The 12,466-nt window shown below is 39.9% G+C and overlaps 2 protein-coding genes across 3 annotated transcripts in view; one reads left to right on the top strand and one right to left on the bottom strand.

Annotated features, from left to right (window-relative positions):
• LOC138800082 (dual oxidase 1-like) overlaps positions 1–10,542 on the bottom strand; it is a 105,959-nt gene extending 95,417 nt beyond the window's left edge. The window contains exon 1 of the mRNA XM_069981891.1: positions 10,407–10,542. The gene's annotated coding sequence lies outside the window, so the exon portion shown is untranslated. The remainder of the gene's footprint in view (positions 1–10,406) is intronic.
• Positions 10,543–10,642: 100 nt separating this feature from the next.
• The window catches only part of LOC138778788 (dual oxidase maturation factor 1-like), a 37,591-nt gene continuing 35,767 nt past the window's right edge, over positions 10,643–12,466 (top strand). For both annotated transcript variants that reach the window (XM_069956530.1, XM_069956522.1), the window contains exon 1: positions 10,643–10,753. The gene's annotated coding sequence lies outside the window, so the exon portion shown is untranslated. The remainder of the gene's footprint in view (positions 10,754–12,466) is intronic.

The raw sequence follows: 12,466 nt of genomic DNA, 5'->3' as shown, positions 1-12,466 counted from the left end.
ACGGCCATGATTTTACGAAAATATACGTTGTGTGAACATAGCCTAATTCTTCATTATGAGCTATATAGTTATTACACACATCATCACCAATGGGCTTTGACAGTTTGATTTATAACATCAAGATATTATTTCATTAACATCAAGACTATTTTTGGCAGTCTAATGCCGTCTAATGCATTTTAATTTCCACATTAAAAATGTTTAGAATTTATGGACAATGAATAAATATTTAATAATTGATGGCTGTTAAGCATTGATAGTAATAAATATGCAATAAAAATTGACAGTAAAATATGTAAATGAAAATTTTTTTTTTTAATAAATTAATAAACATCAGCTAAAATGATTGGGAAATAACCTACTTACCCACTAAAGCAATATATAAGCTATTGGAAAAATGTATTACCAGCTGAGAGCATGAAGTCATGAGAGAAAGTATGTCATTGGTAAGTCCATGCAGGAAAGAATCTGCTCTATGGATTTCCCCTGACTTCTTGATCCTTACATGCTTTTTTGCATTTTTCTGTGTGCGGTCACTTACAGGCTCTGAGGCCCTTTATGATGATGTACAAAGACTCTAAGAAGTCTATTTAAATTCACATAATCCAAACTAAATGACAGCATCCAGGAGGCGGTATGCGGTGTAATAAAAACACAAATTTCATCATACTACAGAACAAAAGAGCAACGTTTCAACCACAAAAAAACCTCTGTAGTTGAAACATTGCTTGCTTAAACAGTTTTTATTACACCACATACCACCTCCTGGATGCCGTTACCTATTTTGTCTCGAATTAGGATATAGGTGGGCACCACAAAAATATATAGAACAAATAATGAAATGTTCAGAATTAGGGTGCCGCCCCCTGCCCTATGAATGAACTATATATAACCAAGGAAAAGAAAGAATCATAGGGTATATTAGTGAGGAGCACACCTAAAGTGATTTATAAAAGAGTTTTCTTGACACCGGCTACAAAAATTAAAAACATCTAAAATCGCAAAACGGCTGCCTCCTAAGATACAGGAGGTTGCTGACTGCTACAGACTCAAGCTAAATAAGCTGGAATGGGACTAAAAAAAAGAGTTACAAGAGGGGAAAAGCAATATAACATAAATAACATAATGCACAAACATGATACAAATATACTACCCCACAGTATAGTGTCCTGATGTAGCAGGAAATCAAACACCCCACGTGTATCGCCGATGCATAGCGCTTTCCTCAGGAGTCTTTTGTGTTGGACATTGTAGAGGAAAAATGCAAGCTAGACAGCTTTCTACAGTGGTCCTCTCTGGCCCTGGCCCTCTGCCAGGTCCCCTACCTCTCAGCAGGTCAGTCTAAGCCAGAACCCCATTTGGGTAGGAAGCAAGACAAGACACAGCTAACAGCTTCTACTAAGTAATGCTACACAATTACTAATTGCTATGCTAGTAATGCTATGCAGTGTTAAACCCTCACAGGAGAGGACAAGTCAGAGACAACCTCAACCCCCGCCGTGGACTAGGGGAGTCACAGAGCAGGACAGTATCCACAGACAGCAGTAAGCTAGAAACTGATCCGGATAGAGCAAAGTTGCTAAGAGCCTAGGAACTCTATCTCGCAGCACAGTTGTCAGGAGGGAACCCTCAGCATTCTACTCATCCCAGGTAATAAGGTCTGGGGCCTTGTGTCACCGTCATAGGACGGTTCAGCCGACACTGGTGGGCATTTGGTGGTGTGAAGACCCAGAGGTCAGTACACAGGCACAAGTATTCCTCTTTTTGTGAGTATTCTTCTATCTCATCCTCCAGCATCCCGGCAGAGCACAGTGCTATTTGGGTTGAGACTCTCACAACATTCTCTTCTCTGCTACTCTGATTCTTTGTATCTCTCAACACGCTACTCAGTTTACACGAGTGTACCCTCTACTACATTCCTATTGCAGATCTGGTTGCTATATTGTCAAGTAAGTATTCATTATTATGAAGTATTATTTAAGTGTATTATCAAGTGGTTTCTCAAGAGAAACCTATACTGTCATAGCAAAGCTGTATAACTTGCTGCACATAAGTACTTTTCAAGTAAAAACAAGGTTATTTATGCTAAAGAGACTTTGTGATTCTTCTCACACCGATGCAGTGTATACTATAGCCTTGGGACACTTCCCCCTTCTGTTGGTGACAGTTCAGGAGGGTCACTACACCACTCCGGCCAACCGTAATATTATCCCAAGGGATCCCGTAGCAACCGGCAGGACACAGTTCACAAGGGAAGAGGGTACAACCGGCCTTCTAAAATAAAAGCAGGCATGCTATCACACCTGTGTGCCCAACTGGCACTGGCGTCACAAAGTAACGTCTTAAGGTCCGGCTGTATCTCGGCCTACCACTACCGGAGTGTGATTGCATCTGGACAGACTACAGCACCTGTCTGATAGAGCCACCCTAGAATGTATGTGTATGAGCGTGCATATAGTGTGTGTGCATGCATAAAATGTGCATATAGTGTGTGTGTGTGTGTGTGTGTGTGTGTGTGTGTGCATATGGTGTGTGTGTGTGTGTGTGCATATGGTGTGTGTGTGTGCATATGGTGTGTGTGTGTGTGTGTGTGTGTGTGTGCATGAACAAAGTAAGTGTGAATATAATGTGTATGTGGGAGTATGAGTAGTGTTGATAAAACTTCAGAAAACTGCTGGCTTAGCACTCAGCTGGATGCTGCCCTAGGGAGTCCTGGAAAACATGGATCCAGCTTATGGCTGTATCCACATTCTCCTGGCAGCCCTAGGGTACACTCCAATTTCTACAGGCATCAGGAGTTTGGATTCGGCCACGTGGCTGAAGCTGGGAACCTTTCTGAAGTTCACTAATTATGAGTTTGTGTTTGTATTTGTGTATATAGACATACTTGTGGGATACTGTAAATGGGCTGTCACCTCTCTGTTCCCCACCACCTCTTAATCCCCTTGTCACCAAAATACTACATTCAGCCCATTAATCTCAATGTCCCATTTTGGCCAGTGATTGGCTGAGTGGCTTGTCATTTCAGGGACAGGACCAGAAGTCTGAACTGCAGCTGCAGTGATCGGGGTATCCCACAGACAATGCTGGAGGACACCAGGGGAACGTGGGCAGGTAAGTACATTTTTATTATTTTGCACCTTAAAAATAATGATAGGGGAATCCCACAGACAATGCTGGAGAATACCGGCGGAACGTCAGCAGGTAAGTACATCTTTATTATTTTACATCTTAAAAGCAAAGGCTGCATGGCCATCACTAACGAAATCCATGCAGTCCTAGCTGCATGATCATAAAGCTGCATCTTCTTTGGCCATCTCTTTAAGATCAGTGATCTGTTTGCAGTATTAGTTTCACCAATGACTAGTTTCGGACTGGGGTATCTGGGGTCCACTTAGAGGATATGATCCTGGGGACCCACCAATGAAGAACCAATGAGAAATGGTCAATGTCACTTAATGTTTGTGCAGGTTCTAAAGCTGGGGGCCCACCGGAGGATCCTCTGGTCCTCTGGTGGGCCAGTCCAACACTGCATATGACAGTGTTAAGATATTCTACTACGGTTTCACATGCTCACATGCAAGCTCAGCAGCACAGCATCACACATAATACAAAGGTAGAAACACTTCACTTAAGATACTGCAGCACAGCTTCAGACATGATAAGTTTAAATATACCATTTCAGTAGCACAGTTTCACACATAACTGGTTAAATGCCCTGGGTCAACAGACAGCATAACACATCATAAACTTGAAATACAACAGCTGAGTAAAAAAGCATTAAACAGACAAAGTTAAAATGTAATTTAAACACAAAAAAAGAAAAGTTCTTGAAATGAAAAGACATAAAAATAATAATAATAATGCTTAGGCTGGGTTCACACTGCGTTTTTAGCATACGTTTAATGGATCCGTTTTTTTAACGGACAAAAAAAAATGTCAGCAACGTTTTTGTGTCTGTCAAAAAAACGGATCCGTTTTGATGTTTTTTTTATAATAGAAGTCAATGGAAAAACGGATCAAAACGGATGCACAGAAATGCATCCGTTTTTGCAATCCGTTTTTCATCTTTTTTTTTTTTCTTTTTTTTCAAAAAACGGATGAAAAAAACGGATTGCAAAAACGTAGTGTGAACCCAGCCTTACTGTTCATGGTGTTACTATGAACATATATAAAAAAAAAAACATTTTTCAGCCTATTTTAGGCTTTCCAGGAAATAAGGCCCTCACAAAATTCTTTACTACTTAGGACAAAGAACAATGCTTAAATGTAATACTTTACTGAAAATGTGATGATTACTTGAACCAGATCTATTTTTAAAAGCAACATCACACTGAGGTTTTATCATTTTATAAATAAGTGTTAGTTTTTCTTGCCACTGAAGATGTTCTCATCTTCCATGTAATTATATTAGTATTCTGTTCACAAGCCTAGGCTTATGTACATGTGCTTTCAGTCTCACATCTCACTAGAAAAAAAAAAAAACAATATCCTTCTCAACAATTTTATAAAATTTAGCCGTTTGTTAATCTCAATGGTTAATGGTTAAATGGTTGATCTCAGTTTGTCAAACCAAGCCAAGCAGGCAAAAGTCAAGGTATTTTATTTGGGAAAGGTTTGATTTAGGGTGGGTTCACACTGCTTTTTTGCAATACGTATAATGGATCCGTTTTTTTTAACGGACAAAAAAAATAGTGTCAGCAACGTTTTTGCGTCCGTAAAAAAAAAAACGGATCCGTTTTAATCCGTTTTTTTTATAATGGAAGTCAATGGAAAAACGGATCAAAACGGATGCACACAAATGCCACCACATGGTCCATCTAGTCTGCCCTAGTAGTATTTCATTTATGATCAGTTTTATCTGTTTAGATAAATGTTTATCTCAGACATGTTTAAATTCTGTTATTGTAGATTTACCAACCACATCTGCTGGAAGTTTGTTCCAAGTATCTACTACTCTTTCAGTAAAATAATATTTTCTCATGTTGCTTCTGATCTTTACCCCAGATAACCTCTCACTGTTTCCTCTTGAATATTTAGGGGTCAAGCATCTTCTTTTCCTCTTAAAGGGGAACTCTGGTGAAAACAGTTTTTAACTAACTGGTGTGAGAAAGTTATAAAGATTTGCAAATTACTTCTATTTAAAATCATTTCAATCCTTCCAGTACTTATCGGCTGCTGTATGTCCTGCAGGAAGTGGTGTATTCTCTTCAGTCTGACACAGGGCTCTCTGATGCCACCTCTATTTGTAACTGGCCAGAGCAGTAGAGGTTTTCTATGGGGATTTGCTACTGCTCTGGACAGTTGGAAGATTTGTAATAAACATGGCAAAGCATAATTTATATTCTACGTGTTACGTTCACCCACTGGTCTGCTGGCAACTGCCACAACTCTTTTCCTACCCTGTTTGTGCCTCCTCCAGCTGTTCAGAATTGTGTCCTGTTCTGTCAACGCCTCCCGCTTGAGACTTCTAGTGATGCCTTGAGCATATTAGTGTGTGCTGATTCTTACCTTCTTGAAGTATCAGCACATGACAAGGCATTTCTTGTGGCACCAAATAATCACCTCAGGCTGCTTAAGGATCCAATTCCCAACATTCTTTGACTGAACAATAAGGTTTCTTGGTTCTAGGGAGTGCAAAGTTGCTCTACAGTTCTGACTACCCAATTTCTGGCTTCATGATAATAAGGACTTTATATCAGGATACTGAACCACTGTATAAACAGGATGCCAGTTCTGACTCTCTATGGACCCCCATTATCTTGAACAGTGGAGGTTGTTTTAAATTGAGATACTAGTATGAAGTCTGTAGAAGAATGGAAATCATTCTAAACTTCTCTTCAGTTATCATTTACTGGACAATAATTAAGAAATAAATCTGGAGTACTACCTCCAGAAATGTGTTTCCTCTCAACGGGACTATTGGAGGGGGAAGGGGGGGTTAAGTCCAATTTTTCTACAATCATCACACAGCAGAATACAGGAATGCTTCCCATTAAATACTGTTTACAGGTAACATTCCCAGTTTTTTCCAAGCCTTTTCGTAACACCTTGCTTTCAGAAGCTCCTTCCGACAACTCTACTGTACTAAAAACTTAGTGAACCCTTCAGAATTTTCTATATTTCCACAAAAATTTGACCTAAAAGTACATTAGATTTTTACACAGTCCTGAAGTAGAAAAAGTCAACCAAGTCAAACAAATGTTTCAAAAATATTAGACATGGGCATTTATTTATTAAGAAAATTGTAAGTGGAAAAAGTACAGTATTTATAGAAGATTTTCAGGGGTTCGCCTTATATGCAGGAAATTGTTAGCCCCTGCCTGACTGCAGCAGGGATTACTAGCTGGAGCCCTGCTGCTGTCAGGCAGGGGTTAGCTGCAGCTAAAGAAAAAAAAACAACAACAATCAACTCACCTGTGTCCTGTTCCCGGCAGCCGCACGTCTCATATCCCGTTCCCAGCACAGGCAGTGTGACGTACACTGCCTTCTCCGGAGGTCCCCGAAGCTGAGCGTCTCATCAGAGAGGCTCTAAGGCACTCGTCAGCCGGGAGAGTTTCGGGAGAATGGCAGAGGCGCAGGAGGTTCCCAAAAGCCTCTGTCATTCTCCCAAAGCTCTCCCATCTACCGAGCATCTCCGATGAGGAACTCAGCTGCCCGGGAGAGCTTCGAGGATCTTCAGCGCAGGCAGTGCGCCTGCGTCGGGAACAGAACTTGAGCTTGAAGGAACGTTTGCCCATTCAACTCTTCTACTCTTGCTTCAGGTTCTTCTACAACATTTCTATTGGATTAAGGTCAGGACTTTTATTTAAAACTTATCAAAGTTATCGAAGGTATACTTTTTTGAAATTTAGGTCCAGTCTCTTGAAGGCAGCTTTTTAGTCTTGTACTGGTTAAAAAAGAAACTAAACACAGGAAGCCAAAAGGCTTTGCAGCTTGTTACATAAAGGTCCTTACATTTGCAGACTCCTCAGCCATAGAGCCATGACTTAAGGTAGTCTTATCTGATGAAGGCATTGCTCTGCTGGGAAACCTTTGGTCCTGCATTCTTGTGACACAGACAACCTGCCCAGACATTGTTGTAGAGCAAATAACCCTTCTATGGTAACATTATTTCCTAATAGCAGCAAAATAAAGTGCCTACAATAAGTACATGAGCATGAGAACTGAACAATAGAGCAATGGATTAAGGAGGCCATTACAAGGATGCATTTTAGGAAGAAGGCAAATTGCCAGAGGTTATCTAAAGGTCTAGAGAAAGTTCTGCTTGGGTCCTGGTATTTGTGTGCTACAAGCCACAATCACTTTATGTGGTAAGCGGCACTTTGAGTTCTAATAGCTTTCTATAATAGCCAGCATTAACTTGTTCAACAATTTGTAGCCATGCTGTTCAAATGAGGTAGCCTTTGCTCCTCATGTGCATCTGTGTTGTCCTACCACGGGTGTATTTAGTTTATACACCCCTCGCAAAAGCCTGTACTACAAGTTAACGTGGTAATGAAGTTTAACAACTTAAGTTTAACACTAGATGTCGCTATTATGTATATATGCACTTGTATATTGTACAGCTGTAGTGAACAAGGGGTTATTGCTTGTTATTAGCTGCGCACCAATGAGAGCCCTCTTCTTTTCTTCACATATCTCTGTTCTCCTTTTTCTCTTTGCACTCTTTTCTCTTTTTCTTCTCCACCACTCACAGGGGACTTTACACTTCCTGTAGGAAGTTGTCACATGGGGAGAGAAAGTACAAGCCCACACTTAGTGAGTCCCCCCTCAAGTCAGTGTCCAGTGTAGTCTGGTCAGGAGTGTGGTAGTGGACGGACGCACATGGGAGACGGAGAGATTTTCTTTTAGATACTATTTTTGGTCCAACTATGCAGTACTAAACTACTTGAGAGAGGAAAAGTCAGAGATGGCCCCAACCCACGCAGTGAACATCTCTAAAAGTGCAGGACAGTATCCTGAAACAAGAGGAACTGATCCAGATAGAGCAAAGTTGCTACAAGCCTACATACGCAGGTGTAACCAGGTAATTTGGCCACCTTGCTCAACCCAGGTAACAAGGTCTGGGGCTTGTGTCACCCTAATAGGACGAGTCACCTGACACTGTAGGGCAACAGGTGGTACAGCGACAACAAAGGTCGAAACACGGGCACAAGTATACTTCTATTTTCAAATATTCTTCAGTATTCTACTTCTTCTTCTAAAGTTCCGGCAGAGCACACATCTACCCTTGGTTGGCACTCTCAGCACAATCTCCTCTCTACTGTTCTCAGCTCACTCTACTTCTCAGCACTCTCAGCACACAACCAGGCCAGCTTAGCTCTTCTGCTCCAAAGGCTCTTAGCGCAGATTCTGTTCTGTAACGTCTGTAGTCTATGATCAGCTATTGTACAAAATATTCTCACAGGAAAGAAGATTTTATTAATGATGACAGGACTCAGTGATTATTATTCTGGCCCCTACACAGTCACTACTCCATCCTTGGGTCATCTCCCCTTTCTTTGGATGGCGGTACCGATAGTCCGGATGAGTCATATCTCTACTCGGGACCACCAGGATAAGTACCCAAGGGACCCCCTCACAGCCTGGCAGGTCACCGACCACAGGGGAAAGAATATAGCCAGCCACCTTAAAATAAAAGTATTTACTAAAACAAGGGAGACCTTGATCCTCTTTAGTCAAATACCACACAACGTCTTTTTTTACCCATTTGACGGCCGCTTTTCACAGTAAAAAAAAAAATGTTGTGTGGTCATGGCCTTAAGCTGTCACTGCTCTTGTTGAAAATAGTTCTGTTTCTATAAAAATGCCCATGCTCATTGATTTGCTAAGAAAAAAAAAAGCAAAAGGACATTGGTCTGTTCAATAATGGAGAATTTATCCTGGTCATTCTGACTTTCTAAATTATTCCACTAGCAAAATAGCAATGACCTAACAATGATCTGTCTGTGAGGAGGAGGAGGACTAAGAAGAGCCTTTGTTGTTCAGTCAAGAGTGAAAAAGTATGTGCAGAAACTTCATGCTACTGAACCGATTCACCTGCATAACAACTGAATAATATAATTTGAAGACTAGCCAATGATCTGTAAATGAGGCTTCCAAAATAAAAAAATAAATGGGAATCATGGGAAATAAACTCTCTCTCTCTCTCTCTCTATAGATGTATATATATATATATATATATATATATATATATATGTGTGTGCATATATATATATATATATATATATATATATCAGTCAGAGCACACTCAGGAAATTTGCCACCACAGATAGGACAGCTGACATGTGAATTTCAGAGAATACTAAATTCAAAAGTATTTTCTTCTTTAGTTCAAAGTAAGAGAATCACAATGAATTAGAGTTTTGCATACTTCTCTATTTAATTATATATTAAAAATGATAGTTTAAGCTTGGAAAGGCCGTCATGTTGTACTGTAATGACTGTCTTGTGCAATGTTTGGTACATTTTGTATTTAGATTTAATATTATGTTCAGTGCTTTGTGTCATGACCACACAACGTCCCTTATTTTTTTGGATTGCCATTATTTTTTGGATATATATCATCTATTATTTGAGGAAATGACGTCCATCCAAAAAAAAAAAAATGTTTGTCAAATAAAGGCATTGTGTGGTTGTGGCCTTTAAATAAAATATAAGCTTGCAAAAGGTTTTCCAAAATGGTGTTTGAGGGCATTTCAGATTTGGCATGGTCAGCATTTAGGACTTAGGACGCCTACTGAATTTTATAAAAAAAAAATCATGCATTCACAGTCAACTAAAATAGATGGTGATTATATACACCCTTCTTTGCAAACACTTCATGCATGTATAATTATATGTCTAATAAAATGAATGCCTTCAGTAGCTGGATCCTCTCTATGTGTCCCTAACAGGGAGCAGAGGTAGCAGTATTACCTAGGCCCTGGTACTTAAGCAGGGCTAAAGGCTCCTCTGATACACAAAAACCAGTACTATAAATTACACATGGCAGGTGGGACGCCTTTCCAGATTTTGTTCTATAACCTAGATCTATCAGGTTACAGTGCTGCCCATGACACACTGAGTCACTAAACCTACAAATAAGGTTTAAACTAATAAATGTACATACTACCTTATACATCTATAATAATTTCCCAGCGTAGTAAACTATATTGGAAAGAATTGTGCCTATTCTGCAGAACATGAGATTGGTGATGAGAAAGCTCATAAACATCATTCATTAGATGAGTAATATAGATAAAAGTAAACAAAAAAGTCAAAGTACATACTCAGAGGTATACAGATATATCGATCAACATAATGTGGGAATATGCTTATTGAGAATAATAGATTACTATCAGAAAACACAATATTAATCTGTAAAATACCCCCCACAGAGATAGCAATATAATGTCACTGACCTTCGCTGGTGCGTAGCCTTTGAGGCTGCTTTCTCCTTCCCGTCTCGCCTTCTTCAGGCTTGATGCATTGTGTGTATCTGAAAGTTTTGTGGGTGAGACAAGACACTCTTAGAATGAAGCTCTGGTGTGGTGATGTGGGCAGAGCTGAGGAAGGGCTCATTTAAATACATAGCTCCAGACATGTACATACAAAGTGTCAGGCTTTCGCAATCGCTTACACCTCTTTAAGTAGAAGGGATGTGAAGATAGCATTCTCCACAACTCATTATTCATTGATGAAGCTACTAAGTACTTAAACTAGTTTACAAGCTCAGTAGCTGCAAACTTCTGAAGAGCACAGGAACAAGGTAAGACAACTTCTCTGCTTCTCTTTTCTGACTGTAGTGTGTAAATTCTACAGGCGATAGATATACCACATACAGAGAGATACATAGATTGATGTAGCTTCTCAATAGCTTCGCAATGATGGAAATTGTGGCCACACATTGCCGCTGTAATAGTCACTATATTGTAAATGTAGAACATAGTGGTCATTCAAATGAATGTCTAGCCACTTCATACAGGATAAGACCTCACCTGTCAAGACAGGACTATGTGATAATTTGCAGTTCATCGTCGTTCAATGGGGTCCTGAGCTAGAGATGCCCCCCCCCCCATAGTGTTACAATTTTCTAATAACTTATATTGAAAGAGGTTAAGAGGTTTTCCTGATGACAAAACTCATTTACAGCAATGATAAGTCCAGGTCTGTATTAGTTGCTGAGGGACTGAATTTTATTTCAGTCTTTGTTAGAAAGATGGAAATCTACATGTACTTTTTAAATTCAGCTAAGCATGTACAATGTATAAAAAGTATACAGTGGTGCCTTGGATTACGAGCATAATCCATTGCGGGACCATGCTTGTAATCCAAATCACTCTTAAACCAAAGCAAATTTTCCCATAAGAAATCATCGACATGCAGACAATTGGTTCCACACCCCAAGAATAATGATGTATTATTCTGAATAAAACATGTAAAACTAATGAAAGAAACATTTAGAGACAGCAGAATATGTGATAATATAAGTTACTGTACAGTATAGCAATCAGCATGTGGTGTATAATGTATAGTAAGTGCATAACCCTGATAACACAGCAGCTGGATATGGGATATATAAGTTACTGTACAGTATAGCAATCAGCATGTGGTGTATAATGTATAGTAAGTGCATAACCCTGAAAAATAGCAGCAGTTTGTAGATACAGGATGGAACTGCAGATCCCCATAATGCAGTAGCGTAGTACAACAGGCTAGAAAAGAGAAGCAGGGCTGCTGTCAGAGGTCTGTGTGGTCACATGACAGCAATGGGGAAGGGGTGTGTGTTCAGCATGGACCAAACAGGACTGACAGAGACTGCACAGAGCATGAAGGAATGAGCAGGGCAGATGTGTCCGGGGAGAGAGGGGTTACAGCTATGAAGAGTTTACCTCCACAGTCCTGTCCCCTGATGCAAGCCCCAGCCTGAAGTGGATCTGCTATCCACAGTGCTGTAGACCCCGCTATGCAGACCATATCCCTCCCCCACTTGCGCTCCCACCCAGTACAGGGAGCTCTTAAACCAAAGCAATGCTCTTAAACCAAGTCACAATTTTGAAAAACTGTGAGCTCTTAAACCAAAACGCTCTTAAACCAAGTTACTCTTAAACCAAGGTACCACTGTATATACATGTACATTATCCAGCTAAAAATATGCAAAGTCGTCCTAGATCTTTGTGGAAAAATAACAAACAGAAAGCTTACATCTATTAATGTAGCTATACAGAACTGTGTAGTATGTAAAACCTAGATCAAGCCAACATTTTACTGTAACACTTTAGAAAAAAATTGTGGAACAGACTGCAGAACAGAACACAGAACTAAAGGCACTTACTTAAAGCATGTTGAGAATCGTGTGATCTTGTGGACAGGGACAGACACTATGGCACTTTCTTTGGGCACGCTGCTTCCCTGTTTCTTTTTTTTGTTTGTTTGTTTGTTTTTTCTTTGCTACACCCCCTAGTTCTTCTAACCATGAGCT

The sequence above is a fragment of the Dendropsophus ebraccatus genome, chromosome 1 (assembly GCF_027789765.1).
Source record: "Dendropsophus ebraccatus isolate aDenEbr1 chromosome 1, aDenEbr1.pat, whole genome shotgun sequence".
NCBI classification, from domain to species: Eukaryota; Metazoa; Chordata; class Amphibia; order Anura; family Hylidae; genus Dendropsophus; species Dendropsophus ebraccatus.
This window is presented reverse-complemented; position numbering and strand designations above follow the sequence as displayed.